At 41.4% G+C, this 17,875-nt stretch overlaps 1 protein-coding gene across 2 annotated transcripts in view; it reads right to left on the bottom strand.

Annotated features, from left to right (window-relative positions):
* The window catches only part of LOC137371529 (protocadherin-9), a 727,312-nt gene that overhangs the window by 267,038 nt on the left and 442,399 nt on the right, over positions 1-17,875 (bottom strand). The gene's annotated exons all lie outside the window — the stretch shown is intronic.

Consider the following 17,875-nt stretch of genomic DNA (forward strand, 5'->3'; position numbering starts at 1 on the left):
AGCTGTATTGTGTAGGAATCAACAGAAATCAGCTGGATCCTCAGAAAGGGAAAGAAAAGTAGGAGAGTTAACACTGAGTAACTATTGCAAGCCTCCTAGTTCAAAGCAGCACCAGATGAAGTGAAGAGCCAGCTCGAACATGTGTCCTTTAGATCACAGGACATTCTTGGCCTGACGTAACTAAAAGAGAACAGATAAATAGTTGCATAAATAGGGCAATCATGAGACTTGTGGAACTGCAGCTATTATGATCGGAAGCAAAACAAAAAGACTTACATTTGCACAGCATGTTTCAGAACCTCAGGAATTCAAGAGCTTTACAGTCAATGAAGTACTTTAAAAGTGTAGACACTATTGTAATGTAGGGAATGCAGCAGCCAATTTGCGCATAGCAAGCTCCCAGAAACAGCAATGTGGTACTGACCAGACAATCTATTTTTGTGATGTTGACTAAGGGGCAAATATTGGCCAGGACACCAGGGAGAACTCCCTTGCTCTTCTCTGAAAAGTGCCATGGGATCTTTTATGTCCACCTGAGTGGACAGATGGGGCCAACTCTGGAACATGGATTGAAATAACTTATAGTGACCACTAGCCTGAGTTGATATTATAAAAACAATGTACTGAAGCTTTTATTTACCTTTAAATTGTTCATTACAAATACATCAGTGCAGCTCTTTGATAAATAATGTTCCAGGAGGACCCTTGTCAATGCTACAACCTGCAATATTTTTTCGATAATTCCGAACAGTTGTTTATAACACTGAGTATTTCATAAAAAATAGTACAAATTAATCTATTTTTGTGTTTAAAGATATATCTGAAGAGACTGAAGATAGCTACTTGAGGCATCCATTTCTCCAGTGGTTCCTGAACAGGGGATATGCCCGTCTGGGGTGGGAGATGCTGAAACTATCAGGGGGTCACTAGGATGAACAAGCAGGTCAAGAATAAGAGGCACCAATGAGGCTTTGTCTCACTGCAGAAGGTGTATCATTGACTGATCTCAGCTGATCCTCGCTGATGGGCAGGAGTGGACACTGAGACTGATCAGAACTACTTCTGATGCATAGTACTTGATTACTGTTACACCAGAAGCAGCTCTGATTGGTCCAATGCCTGCTTCTAATGTGAGGGCTGCACCAATTTAAAGTGAAAGGCATTTCCCGCGCATTTCCTGATTGCTCTGCTATTTGAGGCACACAATCCTGATAGAACTGAGGCAGGGTGAGAGCAGTTTGAACTTCTCTCCGGGTTTTCCCAAGTCCTTGAAACCAATAGAATTGAGTTCTGCCATCTTTTTGGCGGCAACAATGTACTGGGGTAAAAATTTGTCTTGTGTCGGAGCACAAATTGTGAAGTACTGGATTGGTTGCTGTGTGTACAGCATTGGACAGACTGCAATGTAATTGTAGTATAACAAGTGCCCAGTGCAACCCTGCCCAATTTGCATTACCAAAAATGAGTTTCCATCCAATTGTTCCTTAGGAAAAAATGTGGCTGTGGGGGTGGAGGTGCAGGGGTGGTGTGTGAATGGCTCTTGAATCTTCAATAGGAATCTCTGATTTAGAGGATTATTCATCTGGTGAGTATGTCATGCTATGATTGTTAAAGCAAGAGATCTTCTGAAACGTTAATTATGAAGAAGTAGCGCTAATTGATGTATTTTAATTAACCTCTTAAATGTACTTCAGATCTCATTGCTTCTATTTCTACCAGCCTCACGAATCTCCTGTTTATATGTCTATTTATTTGTTTTGTCCTGGTCTCCTCAGGCCAAGCACATCCTATGATTTAGTAATCATAACCACGAATCCCATCTTTACGAACAGCTGACGCTGGTAATGATTCTACTGTTGCCATTTACACCTTCTCTGGACCCATCTTCTGTTTCTTTATTTGTCCTATTACCACTCCTTTCTCCATGCACCATCACTCCTTTTGTTTTTTTTAAATCACTCCTCCCATTTACCCCTTTCCCTCCCTCTGTACTTGCTTAATACCAGTTACATATGTAATATTTTCCAGTTCCAATAAAGGGTCATTAATTGGCCTGAGGTGGGAAGGCCGTCCTCGGCCCTCCCTGCCCCGGTCTAAATGGCAGGGGGCTGGGGCAACATTGGAAACAGCGTCCCCTTCCATTTCGCTTACCCCCACCCCTGGCCTCCGTGCCCGCCTCCAAGGGCAGAATAACATTCTGACCCTTGTTTCTCTCCCTGCTGATGCTGTCTGACCTGTTGGATGTTAACAGCATTTTCTGCTTGTATTTTAATGATCTAGAGGACAGTTCTGTGACCATTCCTCAGAAATGTATTCAGGCTTTTCTCACTGAGTGGACTACTCCCATCTGCTGTAACCCTCATTTATGCCTTTGTTACCACTACATTTGACTATTACAATGCTCTTCTGGTGGGTCTCCCATACTCTATCCTCTGTAAAGTTTAGGTCATCCAAAATTCTGCTGTCCGTGTCCTTACTCACACTAAATTCCATCTACCCATCACTCTGTGCCCGCTGGTGTGCATTGGCTCCCGGCCATGCAAAGCCTTGATTTTAAAATTCTCATCCTTGTTTTCAAATCCCTCCATGGCCTCGCCTCTCCCTATATCCATAATCTCCTCCTGTTCCACAACCCTCTGAGATATCTGCACTAGTCTAATTCTGGCCTCTTCAGCATCCCCGATTTTAATTGCCCCACCATTGGTGGCCGTACCTTCAGCTGCCTAAGACCTAAACTTTGGAATACCCTCCCTAAACCTTTTCGCTTTTCTACCTCTCTTTCTCACCAAGCTTTTGGCCATCTGACCGAATATCTCCTTTTGTGGCTCAGTGTCTAATATTGCTTGATAACCCTCCTGTGAACTACCTTGGGATGTTGTATTACATTAAAGGCACAATCAAATACAAGGTGGTGGTGTTGTAATCCTGTAATGATCATGATTGCATTCCCAATATCAGACTGAAGTAAAGCTGACTGTTATGCATTGAAGACTCTCAAACAAGAAACCTTTATGACAGTCATTGTAATCTTGAAGTAGAAACAAAGCGCACAACACAAATTTAAATAGTGTCGGCTGGGTGGTTAAGTTAGTCACAGCCCATTTGCTGCGTACTGTTGCTTCACCCCTGTGCTTGCGGACCTATATTGCCTCCATGTCAAGCAATGCCTCAAATTTAAACTTTTCGTCCCTGTGTCCAAATCCTCCCATAGCCTTGCCCTATCTGTGTAACCTCTTCCAGCCCTACAGAAGTCCAAGACCTCAGTAGTCCTCCAATTCCATTACCTTGCACATCCTTAATTTCCTTCACCCTGCCATTGGAGGCCATTCCTTTTAGCTGCAAGGCCCTAAGCTCTGGGATTCCCTTGTTAAGCCTCTCCACCTCTTGACCTCTCTCTCTCTTCCCTTTAGACCCTCTTTAAAACCCCTACACTTTTGACTAGGGTTTTCACCTATCCTAATAATATGTGGCTCATTGTCAAATTTTGTCTGTTGATGCTACTGTGAAGCACCATTGTACACTTTACTATATTAAAAGCATTATATCCACAGGTGGTTTCACTGTCTTTACAGATGGACTTGGTGCTTACAAATTATCAACAGTTACTGCAGGATAGAAGCCTTAAAAAATTGATTTTTTTTGTCTCTCAAAGGCTCCCTGGGAGAGTGGAAATATGGGGAAGACTCAATTCCTCCCCCATGCTGATCAGGTCCTTGCCATTACAGGAGGCGTCCAACAGCAAAAAGCACAGGAAGCCTCCATTCATGCAGCTCACAGCTAGATCTATAAAAAGAAACCCATTAAATTACTCCAGCATGAAGAGCTTTCATTCACTCAGCCAGAGTTTTAAAAAACTCAAAAAACCACTCAAGTGTGAAAAATTGCCTATCTAACAGCTGTATAAACAAACAGAAAAGAGTTCTGGAAGCTAGATAAACAGACAAGCTGCTCCTGTCAATCAAACCAGCCAGCTTAAAGAACAGATTTTTTTAAAAGGGAAAGCAGTAGAGAGTCACAGAACCCAGTATTAAAGCAAGTTTTAAGGCAAAAGAACAGCAGGAACATGGATACCAATTTTCCCAGCATGAACTGGAAAGGCTTGGATATCCTATCTGAGTTCAAACTGTTGTAACAGAGAATGCAATTATGCTTTAGAGACCAAGTAATGTAGAACCAGAAAAAACAGGCTGTAAAAATAATGATAGCAATTGGAACTGACGGATTGCACAGAATCAATACTTCAGGCATATCTGAATAGGACCAGAAAGATCCTGCAAAGATATGGAAAGTGCTAGAAGATCAATTCAGATTAAGAGTGCATTTTAGAATTCACCACCTAGAATTGATGTCCTACAGGCAACAGCCACAGGAATCAATAGACCAGTTTGTCAGCAGATGCCGAAGTAAGGACAACAAATGCAATTTCTCAGAAGCTGAGCTGTCAGACCGAATAATGGAGCTGGTGATTGTATCAACACCCATTGAAGCATTTCAGAAAGACATCTTGGGGAAAAAGAAAGGTCACAGCATTGATGACAGCATTGATGCACTGCTGGAAGTTAGCAGGAAATACAAAGCCATTGTAGCTGAACAACAGCACCTACAAACACTAGATGTAACAAACAGTATTGGCACCATAACCAGGTCGAAAAGGGCAAGTAAACTGTGTGGCAAGTGTGGTTGGTCCCACTTACAGCGAAGTTGTCCTGCATTTCGTAACCTGTGCAAGGCATGTGGTGCAAAAGGACACTGGGCCAGCCTATTCAGGAATTCTGGCTGCAAAGAGGCAGCCAGAAGTCATGGTCGGATGCAAACAAACAGGCAACAGGCAGCAAGGAAAGCGCCAGAGACTGGCATAAAAGCAAACCAATACACAGAATTCACGGCAAAACAGAGATGAGAGAAGACTGAGAGAGAAGCAGTTCTCAGACAGAAGACAAACAGGCATTCATCACATTGATGAAGTGCAACAACTGGAAGCTTTCGCCACTATTAACATCATATGCCCAAAGAAAGCTGGCAAACATACACTCAGGGTCAAGATTGACAACAGCGCTAGTGTAAATACCCTACCAGTCCGAATCCTCAAAGATATGTACCACCGAGACGAAATATGGACTTTTGAGCCTCTATACTTGTAAATTTTATAATCTATATTTCGTGTAAATAATTTTGCTGTTATCTAATTTTATATGTTTCTTACTTGTGGCATACAAAACTTATCTTTGGAAAGAAGTGGGATGTTGTGTGATTAACTTTAAGAGTAATGCACCTTTAAGGTCTTAGTATGCTAATGAGCTAAGTGCTAGGATATAGTCATGTGATATCATGCCAGTCTCTCTCTGTAAACTGTAACACCAAGAGGCAAGTCCTGTAAATAGATAGTTCTGCACTGTCTAATAGTTTAGCTGTTTAATAAACCTGTTTGAGAGCTTCAATTAATTGAACTCCATGTATCGCATTTATGTTGCATCAGACAACATAAAAAGCTTCTCATAGTTGGGCTTCTGCAACATCTTTCCCCTACCCACCAACAACCTTTCATTTCTTACTTGATTTGCATACAATTTATATGTTTGTTCAGGTTGTGGTAAAATATAGAGTAACAGAGCATATGATGCTCGTGTGGTTGTATGTGGCTTGCACATACATACATCGATAAATCTGTACAATGATAAAATTCTTATAGTTAATTGGCGTTAGATCACGAGAGGGAGGAGGAAGAGGTAAAGGAGGATGTGGGGGTGGGGGAAGGGGAAGGATGAAGGTGTCTCAATGGCCACTGGATACAGGAATTGCTAGGAATCTTTTGCAAATGGTCACAGATTGCACATCAAGCTAGAAAAACACCAGGATTCGTGGTCACCTTTCTGTGTACGCCTATTTTTCACTAACCGTAGGCCCCCACAGCTATCACGATCTCGAGGCTAACTCTTGAATAGATAGCTACAACATCCTTAGTCCATGCAAATAATTTTGTTATGAGAATGGGGAAGGAGCATTCAAAGAAGTACAATCTCTTTCCATTAGTGAGACAACCAGAATATCAACATAGAATTTACAGCATAGAACAGGCCATTTGCCCAACTTGTCTATGCTGGGGTTTAAGCTCCAAATAAACCTCCTCCCACCCTACTTCATGGAAAACCTTACAGTGGTTTCATCCAGTGCTGGCATTTATGTCATCCTTAGTTTGCTGCAGTATTGATGGGGTATCAAACACAGGATTTATCATGGTCTCCTGACAGAATTTACTATTCATGTGCATTAAAAGTTTGTTGGGGAAATTAGGCATCAAAATGGACCCAGCCCTGACCAAATGTATGAAAACCTTTTCTAACTCTTGGCTGTGCAAAGAATTCAGGACAGTTCCCATTTGATATGGGCTTATAACACCAAACTGGCAATAAGATGGTGTGGAGGCACATTGCTGGGGGTTAGTCATGGGGGTCATTCATTCTGCATCTTTTATTCATGGCCTGTGATTGATGCAGACACTAGGAGGCACAAGTGGAAAAGTGTCCCATTCCCAGCACTAATTTCTCTCATTTTAATGAACGGAAATACCCACTCAATATTGGACATTTGATGGTTTACTGTGCATTGCACTGAAGTAAATTCATCAAATGTTGAGCAGATTTTTTTTACATCACTGTGATGACTGAATTAGACTGCTGCTTGTAATTTACTGACCATCACATTGTATTTATTGCAGTTAACTGAAATTTGATGTTTCAAATATTTGTTTTCTCAACAACAATCTTTCAGTGAGGAAAAAGGCCTCTATTTTCTTCCCAACTCCCACTGGCTTCCCCACTGCTTGTACCACAGACAGGCCAAGAGGCCTGACAACCTGGGTCCAGGTTTTTCTGATGCTCTTTTTAACAAGACACCTGGTGACATGGACGAGAAGCCTAGGACCAAGTCTCCTAAGAACTTCTCTGCTCACTACATGAAGGTCCCTTGGCATCACTTGGCACCAGCTTACAGAGCGATAGTGATGAAATCACAACCTCTGCAAATCAAACCTAGGTCTCATCATGACAAAGTGTCAGTGCACCGATTGTACAGGTCACTGCCCCACTGTCAGTGGTGATCGCTCCAACATCATGCTGACAGCATGCAAAGTGACACAGAATACCGAGCTTTTTGTTTGGTACATCATAGAGAAATCAACTAACTATCCAAATACAGATAATTGGAAGGCAAATGCCTGTCGGCCCATACTTAAGTGGCATTGCCATGAGCTGGAAGCCGAGGAACCCCATGTTAAAATCATGTTGGTTGGCATGTGTTTGGGATTTGAATGTGATCACAGCAGGAGTTGAATTTGCATGATGATAGCAGTAAGGAGAAGTGAAAGGATAAAACAAGAAGTGTAGTGGGGTTGGGGGTAGGGGGAGCCCCATTTTGTGGATTCATTTGTAATTAGTTTCAAAACTATTTAATCTGATAAAATAGGTCTATGGCACCGACCCTCAGTGGATTCGAGCAAAAGTGCACAAATAACACGGGAAGAGAATAGACCATTTTCTTCATATGGATTGCTGTATAAACAGGGGCCTCGTCCTCTGTTGTATACAGTGCTCTGGGATGTTCAATATTTTGTTTGTGTACTATGGTATATTAGGAACAGCTTAATTGAAATCATCTTCATTTTTTTCAGATGGGAAGGAGTGGGAGTAAGGATTATTTTTGATGAACAGAACTTACCAAATCCATACGCAGTGAATCATTGAAGTAAAAACGGTTCCAGTTCAATAAAATATAGAACTAGAGAGGGTAGGGAGAAGGAATAGAGAACAAACTGAATGATACATTGTTAGGATTTGCATAGTCTGGCAAAAACACATTATTTAACACATGATTTAATCTTACAGTGTTAAATAAAAGATACGCTTCAAAGTAAAACATCTCTATAACTGGAACAAATTCACCAGTTAACATATTTAAAGGAGTTGAAAAAAAAACTGGGAACAGAAATTCAAATACTTCCATTCAGCAGGTCAAAAGAATTCCATTAAAATTATTAATGCAGCTAGCCCTCTGCTCAGCTTTCATGAAAGACTTTGCCAAACTGCAATCACAAATAAATGGAGTAACTCACTCATAGCAATTTTCATAAAGAAATATGAAAGCGATTATAAGATGCTTGGGAATAGACTGCAGATAGGATGCCAATACCTGCTGAACTCCTTCCAGGAGGGAACGATACTGGAAGGAAAAATTGCTGTGACAGTCACATATGATTGCAAGGACCATGCGTTAACCCCTTATGGATTAATGTCACATTTTGACACTTTTTTTCAAATGACTGCCGCAAGATATCTGTTTTTGTTCCCTTCTTTTGAGAGAGGAAAATACTCTTTGGCTGGTTTTGCTATGGGTTTTACAGGCTACTGTCGTAACTCACCTGAGTTACAGGTTACACACAGACTGGATATTAAAGGGGCAATCAGTTCTGGAAAAGCATACAGAAAATTAAAGAATGTCTGAGCGCAGATGCAAGGCAACTTGACACATCAAATCATGCCAGTATTTCTCTTCACATAAATCATCTGGTCTGTTTCCATTCTGTTGCACAACCACTCTCCCCAAAATCTTTAATACTTTTCCTTTCACACAAAGGGTAGTGGAAATATGGAACTCACGCCTGCAAAAAGCTGTTGAGGCAGGGGTCAAGTGAAAATGTCAACACTGAGATTGATAGATTTTTGTTAAGACAAGGGTATTCTGCGTTATGGAACCAAGGTGGGTAGATAGAGTTAAGATACAGATCAGCCACAACCTAATTGATTGGCAGCACAGGCTTAAGGGGGTTGAATGCTTCAATTTTAAAATTCTCATCCTTGTTTTCAAACCTTTACATAGCCTTGCCCCTCCCTATCACTGTAATCTCCACTAGCCCCACAACCCTCTGAGATATCTATCTCCTCTAATTCTGGCCTCTTGAGCATCCCTGATTTCAATTGCTCCAGCACTGGTGGTTATGCTTTCTGCTGCCTAGAATCTAAGCTCTGGAATATCCCACCCCCACCAAACCTCTCCACCTCTATACCTCACTTTCAGTCTTCAAGACGCTCCTTAAAACCTACCTCAATGACCAAGCTTTTGGTCATCTGTTCTAATATCTACTTAAATGGTTCAGTGCCATAATTTGCTTCATAATGACCCTGTGAAGCACCTTTGGACATATTATTATGTTAAAGGTGCTGTTTAAATACAAGGTGTTGTTGAAAAGCCAACTTCTTATGTTATGTTCCTTTTCAAACGACTTTCTAATTATCTTTTAAAACAATTCATGGACTCAGCTTAAATGATGGAATGGGCTTTGTTTCAAAATGTTTGTTTGGCAAGCCTGTTTTCATTTGTTGACTATGTTACGACCAGGTGAGAAAGGTGTCTAAGGGTCCCCCTCAGCCTTTACCTGGTCTTACTATAACAAGGTTTAATTTTAAACACACCGTGCTTTTAGCTCCCCCATGGCAACTCCTTGTTCACCGCTTTCCAATTATAAGGCAAAGAAACCAGTACAAACAGGTTGTCTTAGGTTTAAAGAAGAAAAGTTGAAATTTATTAAACTTGAACTTAAACTCTAATTTAGTTGACCCCTACAGATACATGACGCGTCCACGCTAGCATACATATGTGATACACACATGCAAATAGAGACAGAAAAGAGCAGAAGAAAAATGAAGTGGAAAAGTTTGAGGCAATGTCTGAAGAGTTTTTGTTATGGTTCTTCGAGCTCACTGTAGAGTCCTGGATTGTAGGTAGATCTTGCTTTTTGTTCGCTTTATGAGACTTTTCTCTCTTGGGTTTCATGTGTCTTCAGTGGATTCAGAGGCTTGTGAGAAAGAGATGGGAGCAGACAGGAGAAAAATCTTCTCAGTCCAGGAGCAAACAGAATTTCTGAGTTCAAACACTCTGTGGCCAGTTCAAAAGAATGCCCTGAAACAGCGAGTTAGTCATGCGACCAGCTGGTCTAACCAGTCTGGCCCCTGTGGATTGCATCACCCCAACAGGCCCTGGAATGCACTTCCCCACCCCTTCACTGTCCGGTGATCAACATCCATTGTGGGTTGAATGAGTCAGGGAATGGTCCTTTGTCCTTCCAAATACTGTCTGTTAATATGCAAATGTCTTTTCCAGCCACGGCTGATCTGTTTAACAAGTCATTGCCTCACTCCAGCAACAGATAAAAATCAATGCTCATGACAAAATTAATGTGCCTCATGCTTGGCAGGTGGGGGCCTAGCATGACAACCAAAACACAACATGAACATATAAATCATGCCAAAACCATCATGTTACTTGTGTGTAGTGCACCTGTGCCAAAGCTGAACATCTCCCTGCCCAAACAGATAGTAAAGGTTTGACAAATGCAGCCATTACCCCAGTGAAAAACAAAATCTCAACAACTTATGCGCTTTTCAGAGGCATTCTGCATGATTAACCTTAACTTTAATGACTAGCAACGGATTCTGAGACCATCGTGTGTGGAGGGAGAATCATTCCATGGCTATTCATCTCTGTGTGTGCAGTACATTTCCAAGTTCCTTGACATAATGTGAGGGCTATAGAATGAACAAAAAACAATTTTTACTGGCACTGCAGACTTGTAGCTGAGGGCGATCACCATGATAGCTGTAAATGGCAAGAAGCTGTACTACAATATGGATAAGAAATATTTTTCTCTCTAAGATTCAGTGAAATGAAAGCCTGTAACATTGTATTTTGAGTGAATCAGTTTGATAACATCACAGTTTAAGGCACAGTGTGCAACCAGAAGTCTTCATTTCTCAGTATTTAATGGCAGGTTCTTTCCTTCTTTAAAAGTAACATACATGTAGCATCACCTTGAAATTCTAAATAATTCTTTGGCCACCCAATCAGGATCTCAGAAGAGAGTGTGTGGGTTATCTACTTCCTTGATTCCATGTGCTGCCAGTGAGGTCAGGCTCCAAGATTTCTGTTGCAGTATAGAATCCATGCAGCCTGAACATGGTTTTAGAGCCCATCCTGACACCAAAACAAAGTGGAGGAAGTCTCATACCACTTCACTTTGGAGTCACTTTGGGCTTTCACACCAGAGTTACATTCAGATGTCAGCACCAAAAGTTTTGGCTAATGACCCTCTTGGGGAGTGTGAATGCACTGTAACAAGACTTGGTTTAAGATTCATTCACCAATGCAGCAACTGCACTAAGAAAAACATTTTCCAATCCTTTGGTTGGATATGTTCCTGGGAGGTTTCATTATGTGGCCTCTTGCATCCAAATACTCCCAATCAAACAGCCTTTTTGCTATCTCCAATATTATTAAAATTAATAAATTAAAGTGTTCAAAGAAAATTGAAAAAAAAAATAGTTTTCATGTCCTACTGACTTATCTCCAGCAGTGTTCTGGAGAACAATCTTTAATTCCTGGAGACTCCAGGACAAATCTGGAGGGTTGGCAACTCTACACTGGTCACATACAATTTATACAGCACACAGCAGTAAATATCTAAGCCAAAATTAAACTGAGTTGCCTGGTTTCAGAACCCAGGGGTTACGGGTTACATGGGGCCTAAGAGACCTGCAAACATGTCACAACGACCTAAATGCAGGTTTTCTTCAATGCAATAAGCTGTTTGCTATGCCTGATCCCGTGTGGGAATTGGAACCCACTTGCTTCTCAGATTGTCCTGCATTCTGGTAGTATAAACAGCTGGGTGAAAATTCCATGTCCTTTCCAGCAGGAAAGGAGCACCCAGTGTCGGCTTTTGGCATATGAATTAAGGTTGTCCATCAAATAAAACAATCTGTGCAGCCATAAGCATTAACCCTAGGCTCAAACGGTATGATCTTGATTGAAACTAAAAGGATTGGCCTGATTTGAACTTAATATGATCTCTTGTACTCAGGACTATGTCACGGACTTCTTTTGATTTTTGAGCAACCAAAGACGATTGGTCATTCTGCAGAGAACAATATTAGCTCAGTCATAATAGTTAGGAGAGGATAGGAAGAGAAGCCGTACATGTGAATGAAAGTATGACCACAGCAATCATATGCTGATGTCCTCGGGTAATTTAACAAATTTCCCTCAGGGTGCAGTAAATCAATTTTCAATCTGAAAGTAATGGGTTCTGAGAAAGTCAGTAGAAAATTAGTCAATTTTACTGTGGAAAGGAGCTATCAAAAAAAAACTAAAACTTTCACCCTGGTTGGTGAGCTTCTGCAGCAAATATATCAGGCATCAGAGTAATATATGATACGGCAAACGGTAGCTGGTATAATGGGTTAGCACACTATCCTTTTACCTATTGGATGTCGGGTGCAATCTAGTGAATACTGATGGCATGCCAATTTATTTTCTTTCCTGGCTGTCAGGTTTTTAAGTAAAGTAAGTTTTGGTAGTTGTGAAACCGGCTTATGGGCACAAAGCCACAAAAAAGGTCAATTATAATTCGTCATTTATCGATACTAAACAGGTAGTCGCACTCAAAGGCCACAAGGATGGGTGGTGCACAAATGGAAACATTGTAAGAAAGAAAGACCAGTATTTATTTAGCACCTTTCATAACTTCAGGGCATGCTAAAGCACTTTACAAGCCAATGAAGTGTAGTCGCTGTTCTAATGTAGGAAACACAGCAGACACATTAGCGCACAGCAAGCTCCCACATTCAGCAATGTGATAATGACAAGATAATTTGTTTTAGTGATGTTGATTGAGGGATAATATTTAGTCAGGACAGTGGGGAGAACTCTCCTGCTCTCCTTCAAAATACAGCCAATTGGTTCTTTTAGGCCCACCTGAGAGGGCAGATGGAGGCCTTCGTTTAACATCTCCTCTAAAAGCCACCACCTCCAATAGTGCAGCACTTCCTCAGTACTGTACAGACACATTAACCTAGATTTTATACTCAAATTATGGAGCAGGGCTTGAACTCACAACCTTCTAACTCAAAGGTGAGAGTGCTACCAACTGAGCCATGGCTGACATCAGTTATAAAGTCTGCAGTAGGGGTTACTCCTCTGGTGTTAAGTCTAAGAAACTTTGCTGGAACAGTGTAATGAAGCTGTACTCTCTATCTGGCGTAGTCTGGACCCAATCTCGAACAGGTTGTTGCTGACAATTGGTAACTAATTAGAAACATTTCCCATTTCCTACAAGTGTTATCCCTCAAAAATAATTCATCCAAAAATTGTCCGAATCCAAACGTCATTCTTATAACTTAATGCATGTTAATATGTACAAATGCATTTGTTCAACCTCACCCTCACCTTACCACACAGGCACCACCATGTGCAACCAAATTTACACCATGATACTCAACATTTTTCAGACAAAAATACAAAGCAGCAGACAGAATAGACAATAAAGTGTATATCCCATGGACCACTTAGATGCAAGTTTTACACAGCACACTAAACAATTGTAGAAGGCCTTGGGAACAGAGTAAACACTGTATTGCATGGGACAGAGAAGGAGAAAGACATAAAGTATCTGGATCATTACTTAAAAACGTTTTTAAACTAGGACATTTTTTCCCCACCCAGCACTTAGTAGCTTTTTAAAATCTCAGAGGCTTCTTCAGGTACTTATCAAGCAACCCAAAGCCTCTGAGGTTGTCTCAGTTCATATTTCTCATATCAAAACAAATCATGTTACAAATGTATTACAGGTACCTGTAGAGACTCTGCACAAGTTATTAGATGATGAAGACATGTACACTGCAAGACAGAAAACAGTTTCAATACCTTAGGGTTTCACCTCACACAAGGGTCAAACAAGAAACACTGCACGAGTGTTGTCAGCCTAAAAATTACTGTCAGTGATGTTATCATATGCTTAATGGCTGGCATAAAGATCGTCTCTTCATTATTTTAATGGACAGCTTAAACAATTAATTTTAAATGAGTTAACACCTCCATTAAAATAGTGAGGAATTCAAACGATGCAGTTGAAGTGTTGCTTACAATAACAACAGAGCGTAATGTCTAACCTGAAGTGTTTAATCAATCAACAACAGTAAAAGATCAAACAATGTTACAATCGAACGCGAGATATGTTGATTAACTTTTCCCATTGCCATTCTCCACTTTTACACGCCACCATCTAATAGCAACCACAGTTTTCAAACCTGTTTCTGCTTCCAGCTTGCATTTGCTTTTCAGAATCTCATCCAACAATTCAGGAATGTTCTCCCCTTGTCAGATCATGTTGATTGTGTGCTGATGCGCTAATATCTTGTCCGTTAAATTATTGTTTCAGGTTACCCGTCCCCATCACTTGAAGCCCATCTCACACTCTGCTTGAATAAGTAGTTTGTGCCAGTACGGAGTCACTATCAGGTACCTTTATTCTGCATCCCCCGCGCCCCCCCCCCCCCCCCCCCCACGCTCCACTTCAAATGGCCAGAATGGGAGTGCTTTTGTTTTACCTAAACCACTTGATCCTTGTGGCCTCTGATTATTTCAACACATTTTCATGAAAAGTTTTTTCTTTTCTCTTTGGATTTTATGAAGCAAATTCTCTTTTTGTTTCACCAGTTTCGCACAATGTTTCTTAACGTCACTGTTCAACCTCACACAATATTGTTACGACTGAAAAATGAGGAAAGGCGCACTTAAATTGTCAATAAAAGGAAACATATTTTACAGACAGGACACCAATTGGGGAACAGTGGTTTAAACAAAAATAAATGGCACGTCAAGGTTAATCACTCATTCTGGGCAGTCTCTCACTTGGTGGACTGTTATGAACGAACTATTGCTCTCTGTCGTGTACCCGTTATTTCTTTGTGGAGTTATTACATGTCACATATGGCCCAGTTAACTTTGACAAAGGCCAGCAGATCCGTGGAAATTCCAGTCTCCCTGAGCCAGTATATTTTGAAGTTATCAGCTCACACACTCAAGCTCCTCTTGGTTTCACAATGGAAAGAAAAAAAACATTTTAAAAATAAAAGAAAAATCTTGTTTGGGTATCTTTTTGCCCCCAGATCCTCATTGTGCTGTTTTCATCTAGTGAGAATGGCTTCCAGGCAACCAGTTAAAATTGCGGTCAGGTGCCAATGACATCACCCAGACTGATGACATCACTGGAACAGAAGACATCACTGAGACCCAACGACAAAAATGGGACACAATGACATCACCGGGAGCCAATGACACCATTGAGACCCAATGATAGCATCAGGACCTGACATGCATATGTAAAGAAGGACCACACCAGCTTTGGGCAGGTGCCTTTGCTGCCTGCCCTATAGAGCAGGTTAAAATCTCAAACATTGGGATCCTGGTGGGCAAGTAATCTGGGTGATTTTGACTGCCCATCTTCTGGGTTTCCACTGAAGAGATAGACTTAAAATTGCCCAAATCTTTTGATAAAGAATGCTGAATAAATATAATTTATCAGTGTTCTCATGTTTGTAAATATCATAGGTTTAAACATTCAAAAGAAATATCTTGTACTGAGGACTATGTCATGCACCTGTTTTGATTTTCGAGCAACCAAAGGTGATTGGTCATTCTGCAGAGAACAAAATCAGCTCAGTCATAAAATTTACTAAACATTGATGTTTGCCCTCCAATGGGAACTTCTCTCATCTCTCCTCAGTTTTCCTCACTTTGAGAATGCTGCTCCTCTTTTACCCCTCTCCCCAACCTAATTGACTTTTCTTAGTAATAGTTAAGATTTTTTAAATTCATTCCTGAGATGTGAGCATCACTGGCAAGGCCAGCATCTATCGCCCATCCTTAATTGCCCTTGAGAAGGTGGTGGTGAGTCGCCTTCTTGAACTGCTACAGTCCAGATGAGGTAGTTACACCCACAGTGCTGTTAGGCAGGGAGTTCCAGGTTTTTGACCCAATAACAGTGAAGCAACGGCAATATAGTCCCAAGTCAGGATGGTGTGTAGCTTGAAGGGGAACTTGCAGGAGATGGTGTTCCCATGCATCGGATGCCCTTGTCCTACTAGGTGATGGAGGTTATGGGTTTGGTCGGTGCTGTCGAAGGAGCCTTGGCAAGCTGCTGCAGTGCATCTTATAGATGGTACACACTGCTGCCACTGTGTGCCAGTGGTGAAGGGAGTCAATGTTTAAGGTGATAGATAGGGTGCCAATCAAACAGGTTGCTTTGTCCTGAATGGTGTCGAGCTTCTTGAGTGTTGTTGGAGCTGCACCCATCTGGGCAAGTGGAGAGTTTTCCATCACACTCCTGACTTGCACCTTGATGGACAGGCTTTGGGGAGTCAGGAGGTGAGTTACTCGCCACAGAATTCCCAGCCTCTAACCTGCTCTTGTAGCTACAGTATTTATATGGCTAATCCAGTTAAGTTTCTAGTCAATTGTAACCCCCAGGATGTTGATGGTGGGGCATTGAGTAATGGTAATGTCGTTGAATGTCAAGGGGAGATGATTAGATTCTCTCTTGTTGGAGATGGTCATTGCCTGGCACTTGTGTGGTGCGAATGTTACTTGCCACTTATCAGTCCAAGCCTGGATGTTGTCCGGGTCCTGCTGCATGCAGGGACTGACTGCTTCAGTGACGGAGCAGTCACGAATGGTACTGAACATTGTGCAATCATCTGCAAACGTCCCCACTTATGTTGGAGGGAAGGGCACGATGAAGCAGCTGTAGATGGTTGAGGCTAGTGGGATTAGTGTATGGGACTCTTGTCCTCACTATTATTAAACTGACAGCCCTGGCAATTTGGAGCAAATCAAAGTAGTTGTTGGGCCACTGGTCTTGTTGTTGAGCTGCAATATCTCTCCAACTCCTAAATGCTACACTTTAGGTGCATGACTCCTTTATTTTCACTCCAGTTTAGTTTCTTTCTCTGCTGTCCTGAAGATGCTACATTCTGATATGACATAATCTGATTCTGTGGGCAGTATTTGGTTTTCAGTACCTCATCCAATTCATGTGTGGGCTTTAACAGTGTCAGAATTCTATTCTTCTCTGGAAGATATAATTTCTGGGCCCGATGTTGTCCTCACCTAATAGCCACAGACTTGCACCTCCAACAGGGATTGCTGTACAGTGATAAAAAATAGGAAGCCTTCACAATGTTCCCTTCCCTAAGGAAACTTATGGTAGTCTCCTGTTTGCTGCCCTGATTGTGATATGCTAACTTAGCACAGATCAGGGGTCAAATGTGAGGCCTTCCTGGTCTGTATGACGTGGAGACAGTACCTTGAGCCATCAGGGAAGGCTGATGATTCTATCAAGAAGTACAAGACAGAAAACCAATTAAATTGCAAACTCTCCTATTCGACCGTGTAATGCTTATATCCCACAAACAAAAGCATTGGTAAACCCTTTAAACTTGCGTGGTTCCTTTAAAATACCACATTGTAGAGCTTTGATGTTTGATCAGCATTAGACAGTGCAGGCGTACTGAAATCAAGGCTCGGCATGCAGCCAATTGGATCTTTCAACGCTAGTGACTTATCCACTAATTGCAAATATATTGAAAGTGACACCAAAATAGGATTTGTAAACATCTCAGTCATGTTCAGCACAGAGTAAATATTCATAAGCTGATGCTAGAGATCAGGTTACAAAAGCCAATTCACCATAAAGACATCACAGTGCAAGGAGACCATCTCCACAGTCAATGATGTCAGCATAAAAAATCGCCAGTCATTGGAATGTGGTATCCAAAAGCCACTGGTCCTTCCCAAAATATTTATTGGTACTCTGTCATTAATATAATATGGCAAGGTTCAGAAGGAAGGAATACACAGAATATGTAAATCTGTAGCACAGTACTGGGGGATGCAGAAGCAAAATTCCTCCCACGGCAAAGAGTCAAAGTTTGCCTGCTTTTCTCCATAATTAAAGACCTGCTAACCAAATCACTGGAACAGACAGCTCCAA

Source organism: Heterodontus francisci, chromosome 6 (assembly GCF_036365525.1).
Source record: "Heterodontus francisci isolate sHetFra1 chromosome 6, sHetFra1.hap1, whole genome shotgun sequence".
NCBI lineage: Eukaryota > Metazoa > Chordata > Chondrichthyes > Heterodontiformes > Heterodontidae > Heterodontus > Heterodontus francisci.